This window comes from Epinephelus lanceolatus, chromosome 5 (assembly GCF_041903045.1).
Source record: "Epinephelus lanceolatus isolate andai-2023 chromosome 5, ASM4190304v1, whole genome shotgun sequence".
Taxonomy (NCBI): Eukaryota; Metazoa; Chordata; class Actinopteri; order Perciformes; family Serranidae; genus Epinephelus; species Epinephelus lanceolatus.
The window spans coordinates 14141354-14148261 of record NC_135738.1 but is presented as its reverse complement, the minus strand read 5'-3'; positions in this window follow the sequence as shown (position 1 = coordinate 14148261).

Here is a 6908-nt window from a genome sequence, read left to right as displayed (position 1 = left end):
AGGATACGTCCTAATGAAAATAAATTTCACCCTACATGTGCATGTAAACATAATCAATGTAGTTTGGTGTCTTTTCACGGGCTTTCTTTCAACCATCTTGCATATTAATGTGCGCACACAGCGAGCAAAGCAAATCAACATCACAACAGCTGCCCCTTCTATTAACAACAGCTACCTCCTGTCTCCCAACCAACAGGGAGGATGGACAAAGACCAGCTGGTAGCACATGACAGGTCTCCATACATCTTTCACACAAAAACACACATTAGTCATTGTTTGTCTAGTGCTTGTAGAGCTGTCGTACTTAACCACATCCACAGCAGAATTACTGCTTGTCTTCATGTGTGACAACGCAACTCTCGAAACATTTGCGTCACTGAATTTTCTGAAGTTCCCACTGAAGAGGGGGGCAGTTTCTAGAAAGAGAGAGAGCCGGACATAAGAGGAACATATTTGTTATCACGTGCCGGGGTGACAGATTGATCCAGTTCATCATGTCTCTACTTTCCGCCTACTTTCTCCAGCAACCTAGTTTTTATGTTGCAGAGGAGATTAGGGAGTGTGCAAAAGCATCACGGTGATGAATCAAACATTACTTTGTCCCCAGCAAATCTTATGTATGAGAATATTTACCTCTTAATCAGTTTCACTGTCTGATTCTGACTGCATGACAGATGCTTGGTGTCCTAAAGTTTGAAATACATGTATAAAGACAAATTATAACCTAAATTTGGCCAGAATGATGTGTGAAGAGCGTGAACTGTGCACTTCTTGCCTCAAGATGAAACTTTTAATGCCTGGTGCCTGGACACCAAAGGCTTTGTCACCTTTGTTTCTTTCTAAGCTCACCCTTTACAAGATCAGAGGTATGAACCAGACCTGAGCTGGGCCCTAAAAGCGATCAGTTAAATCTTAAAATCAACAGGAGAGGAGTTCAAGGAGGGGTCATGCGACCCTGTGGCGCGCATGGTGTCTTTGTTAACAACCTGGCAGAAGACAGAACTGCATAACAGGACAATCATCTGTTAAATAGAACCTGTAGCACATGGAACAAACTGTACAGACACCGTGTTTGGCCAGCTAACAGGCAACATAACCTCAAAGCTTTAGAATGTAGGACATGAAGGCTGAAAGTACGTAACCTTGTTAAAGTGCCTGTTTTTTCCCTGTGCTGTAGGTGGGATGCCAAGATGTTTGAAAGGCAACATCACTGCTTTAAGTGCACTACTGTAATGACAGTGTGTTAGCTGGAGTCTGACCAGACAGACGAGATGAGACAGAGCTGAGAGCAAACATAACACAAATGCACAATCTCCGGCTCTTCAGGTTTTCTCACATTTTGATTCATCCAAGTGGAAGTGCATACATTTCTTCTTATCTTATACATGGGATCATGTAACAGCTGTCACTTACATAAAGATCTGTAGAAAGCATTCTGTGCTAGTCCACAAGAATTAACAACTACATGCTAAAGTAGGAGAAATTATAGGCATTTAATGCCTTACTTTTAATGTTCCCTTGTTCCTTTATTTATGTAAAATCAACCCAATTTCTGGAACAAAATGTTGGCATTGTACATTTCTGTAAATTGAGGATACATTAGAACTTTTTTTCATTATGTTTCAACAAGGCTGTGGTTAATGTTTGGTTAGATTTAGGCACAAAAACCATGTGATTTTGGTTTGGAGAAGATCATGTTTTGGCTTAAAATACCCCAGTTTTGGGGGCACAACCCCGTTTGAAAATGCAATGATGTCCCAGTAAAAAACAACCACTTCTCGCACCACTATCCCAGCAGGGAATGCAATGATATCTCGGTCAAGAACAACTGCATTTCATGCCACTATTCCAACAGGAAATGGAGCACTGTCTCGATGAAGAACAATTACTTTTCGTGCCACTATCCTGGCAGCAAATGCAGCAATGCCTCATTAAAAAACAATCGCTTTTCATGCCACTATTATGGCAGGAAATGCAGTGATGTCCCAGTAAAGAACAACTGCATTTCATGTCATTATTCTGATGGGCATTGCAGTGATGTCTCTGTAAAGAATAACTGCTTTTTACGCCACTATCCTGGCAGGAAACGCAATGATGTCTCGGTAAAAAACAACTGCTTTTCGTTCCACTGTCCCTGCAGAAATGCAGCAATGTCTCAGTAAAAATAACCGCTTTTTGTGGCAGTATGCCCACATATGGTGCCTAAAAAGCCGCTGGAAAAACAGTGATGACTCACTAAATCACAACTGGTTTTGTTGTTTGTTGGTCTCAAACAGTGGTCTGCAGTGATCTGCAGCTTAGCAGGTGTCTTGCCTTGGTGTCACACCATCCACTGACCCCTCTACCTCTTGATGACAAAGTCACTTTAGAAACATTGATATAATGTGTATGAAACATGCAAATGTAATATATCCATGGTTTGCAGAAGCATACAATGCCAACATTTTCTCCTGGCGATTAGGCTGAGTGAAATACCTGCCTGCTTCCTTTTTCCAAAAAAGTACAATTTGCATAATGTGTGTCTGATTTCTGCTTTTAATCATTTTCTTTTTGTTTGGTTCTACATCATCATTTACTGAATACAGGGATTGCCAATTTAACATGAGCTGCTCATAATCAGTAAACAAAAAAGACGGTGTAAAATGTTTTAGCATGGACACACAGGACAGACAATACAGGGACATACAATAGAAAGTGGAAACAACTTCAACAAAGAAACTCTGAGTGGCACAGGGCAATAGACTCAGCTTCGACCAGCTCACTAATGACATCATAAAAAGGAGCCACCAATGACTATCAGCCATTCACAAGCTTATGTTGCCCCCCATGTCCTCCTATTGTTGCACCAGTGCATTATTCAGCCAAAACTGTTCTGTTCCACCTGCCTCTTTGACATGTTATTGGTTACTGATTGGGCCATACTCACATGCATAACCAACACCACTGCCAGGATAATCGTTCTGCCCACACCAGACCTCACAGAGTTAAACATTAGGGCCATTGCACCCATTGCTATGTCAATAGAACAGGACATGACAGACCCGCTCAATCAACGCATTACCCCACTTCCCTCTGGGCACAGGTGCAGAAGGGCTCATTTTAGGAAGAGCCTGATTCCTGCAGCCATAGTTGCTTTAAACAACAGGCCTCAGTGTGTACTGCTGTCTGTCGCTGCATGTTGCTGTGTGCTGTGGTCTAAAAGTGTGCAGAGACAATAAAGTTTGAAGTAGAAAGTATTTAAGGGGATTACAGTCGGAACACTTAAGCTTCATGAGAGCAAGAGAATCACTCAAAATGTAATAGTGCAAATCTAACTTTACTAAATCTGATTTATCGTATCTCCTGAGAATGAGTCAGGCAGTTACGCTGATGTGTCACAGGTGAAAGAGGAAGTTACAACTTTGTGACATAACAGCATAGTCATCAGAGTCCCTCACCCGGACGGATTACCATCACGCACTTTGTTTAAGATTCAACAGTGTGTGGAATTGTGTTTTTCTTATGAATCACAGACCACTCTGATAAACTGGGCTTCAGGATAAAGACAGCTGATGCATGTATAAGGAAGGTCACCATAGCATAAAACACACACTGCATGCTTTGCTTGCTTTTGTGTGAAAAGGATTCTGGTCTTGCAAAAGAAATTTATTTTAAATCTGTCAATGAACAAAAAGGAACTTGCTTATTTTATTTCGTTATAATCATATTAGTCAGTCTCCGCTCTCATTACTCTGGCTTTGTATGAAGAAATAAACTCAATTAATTTGGAAAGTACTCTATGTGCCACATACTTACAAAATGTCCCAAAACCAAGGAGGAAATGTCCCCAAAACAAGCCAGCGCTCTGCCTTATTTGTAATACAAACACAAGCCAGGAGGCCGGCCTGCAGGGACAGAAAGATTTATTTTTAGGGTCAGTAGGATCAGAAAAGCCTTTCAGCGTGGCTCTGAATGAAGACTGTCCCACTTCATTGATGTAAAGAAGACTTCATTTACATGTTAGCAAGGCTCTTGTAGTGATGTGCACTGGTATACAGGTCAGTATGAATAATGTCTGGTACCATATTTGCTGTGGAACAGGAGTCATTTCTGCCAAGCTGAGAGCATCTGCTCAGTGATTCCACCCACAGCCTGGAGAACATTATGCTAAACAGCCTGCTGGTTCTATTGTGTGTTTGTACTGTTTCGGTCACAGAACTCACATCAGCACACTTGCCCTAATTGCACTTTGATGAATCTATTGACATTTATAGCAGCGGATGTATGACGGCCACTTGCCTGTTTAGTGTCAATTAAGGTATGCAGTGAAGTCCAGAAATAACCTTCTGAATATGTTGAACACTTTAATATTTTAAAAATCAAACAAAGCTAAAAGTCTGATGGAAAACAGAATAATAGATAAAAAAAGCAAGAGACAACCTTGCTAATTATTACCACAAGGTCATGTAAAACAAAATAAAAGTGATAATAATAACTTGATTGATAGAGCACTCTTAAAAAACAACTTACAAAGTGCTTTGCCAAGACATAAAACAGGAGAAACTAAAGTATCAGATATAAAGTAAAACTAATACAACAATTATCAGGCCTACAAGTGGGGTATGACTTACTAAAAAACAGTGAAACAAGAGACATAAAATGGCAGAATAACAGATTCAAGAGAAAGCAGTTCTGAAGAAAAATGCACAGAATTCATAGATGAAACAAAGCCTGCCCGCCTGATCTCCTCCGCCAGGTTGTTCCAGAGTTGTGGGGCCGTGACTCCAAAGGCTCAGTCTCTGTTTTTTTGTCTTCACCTAGGAATTGCTAACACACCTCTGCAGGAGGATCTCAGGCTGCCTTCAGGCTCATGGTAGGCTAGTGATAATCAGGGGCCAACCCCAAATGTGCTTTAAAACAATCCTTAAATTTTTTAAAATCAATCGGTTTTATTATTCAGTGTTTTTAGTGATTTAAATCAACGGGTCCGTTTGTTTTGAAGAAGAAGAGACCTCTGCGGAAAAATTGGCTCCAAGTGAAAACCTCCTCAATGTCTGGATCTTAAGTCATCAGAGAAAAAAGGTGAGTGAACATTAAGAGGTGTTAGGTTAGTGGGTCATCTCTGACAAGCTGAATAGTGTTGGAGAAACACTGATTTATAACATGAAACTGCTTTATTCCGTGTTTTTACTGGTTGAAATCACCAGGTCTGATGTTTTGGAGAGGAAGGGACCTCTGCGGATAATACGGCCTTCAGTAAAAACCTCCTAAATGTCTAGACCTTAAGTTATCAGGGAAAAAAGGTGAGGACAGATTAGCAAGCACTGGGCTGACAGCCTATCTGCAATGTGCCGAACAGCAACGGGGAAACACAGATTTGTGACGTGAAATTGTTTCATTAAGTGTTTTTACCGGTTTTAATCACCTGGACTGTTTGTTTTGGAGAGGAAGACATTTCTGTGGATAATTTGGTTCCCGGTAAAAACCTCCTGCACTATGAGAAGTTTAGGCTGGTTGCAATCTGCAATCCTTACCACTAGATGTCACTAAATCCCACTAAATCTTACACATTGGACCTTTAACTGAAGAAAGCTTTGGAAAAAATGCTTATTATCTGTAGAGTGGCTATTTTAGGACACGTCAGACTCAGCTTGTCTGGCACAGCTCTACATTGTCAGCCTTAACTTAAGTTTGATCACTCTAAGCTGTACTTTCTTGGCTTCTGATGTCATGCAGGATGGACAGTGGTAATGATCCCAACTAAAGATGTCACCTGCCAGTGTTTCTAATATCCTGTAATTTACCCACTGAGTAGACAGTCAGGCCTATCTACTATCAGTAGTGTAACATGAGGGTTCAGTGTGTGGTGGTTGGATCACTTGCTGAAAGTACATAGCAGGATGGAGACAGATATTCTCTTAAGCAGCACTTTACTATTCTCCACACATTAGCAGCCTCACAACGTTTCCTGGTTACACTTCCTTGTTATGGGTCACATGTCTCTTAATTAACCAGTGAGAGGCTAGAAGGACTTAGACTGAGGTAAATGTGTGTGAGAATTACTGATGCAGATCCAGCAAATTATTCAACTGTTTTTAACAATGCTGCTGCGAATATTCTAACATGTAAATATGTTAATAATAATTGTGAACATAAATGAGTAAATACTTAACTGTACAAACACTGTAAATGGCGTTTTAGCAAATTACTAAAACACATGAATAAACTTAACTTGTAAACCTTACAGTTGCATTGGACTTTGCCATGGTCATCAGGATTCATCCTCTGGAGATCAAGAAAGAACTATTAACTATTATTACCATTACTACTATTAGTATTACTAATTTAATGCCAGTCTATCCAAGAGGAGCTTGTTTAGATATGATATTGACATGCATTTTAGTGATGCAAACACAAGTGGACAGCCGAGACACATCACTGTTCACACCTGTGTCTATCGTGTGTCTCCAGCTGACCACTTGTGTTCAGAATTTGTTACTACCTATGTTACTTCTCTTAGAAGGTCAAAGGGCCGTGCGCACTGTTATTATGTCTACATTCTCACCAGCATGCTCCCTAGTCACATTGGCAGTTGTGTCAACACGACTCAAGTTATTGCTTTCAGTAGAAATCAACATGTTTCGTTCCATAGGGCAAAATAGTGGACGGTCACGCAACACTTTATCCCGCTCATCATAAAATGGGTAAGTTGTAGAGCATCAGCCCCTTGTCACCAGAACTGATGACGTAGTCCTCATTGGGGACACATCAGGACACATTAGCATCTACACTATAAAAGATATGTGGTCAAATGCATCCCAGACTAGCTAGTGATCGGACCACAATGTGCCTTGGTGATTGTATACACTTGTATTTAGCGCTGTCCACTTGTGATCAGGTCACTCAAGATGCATGTTAATACCAGGTTT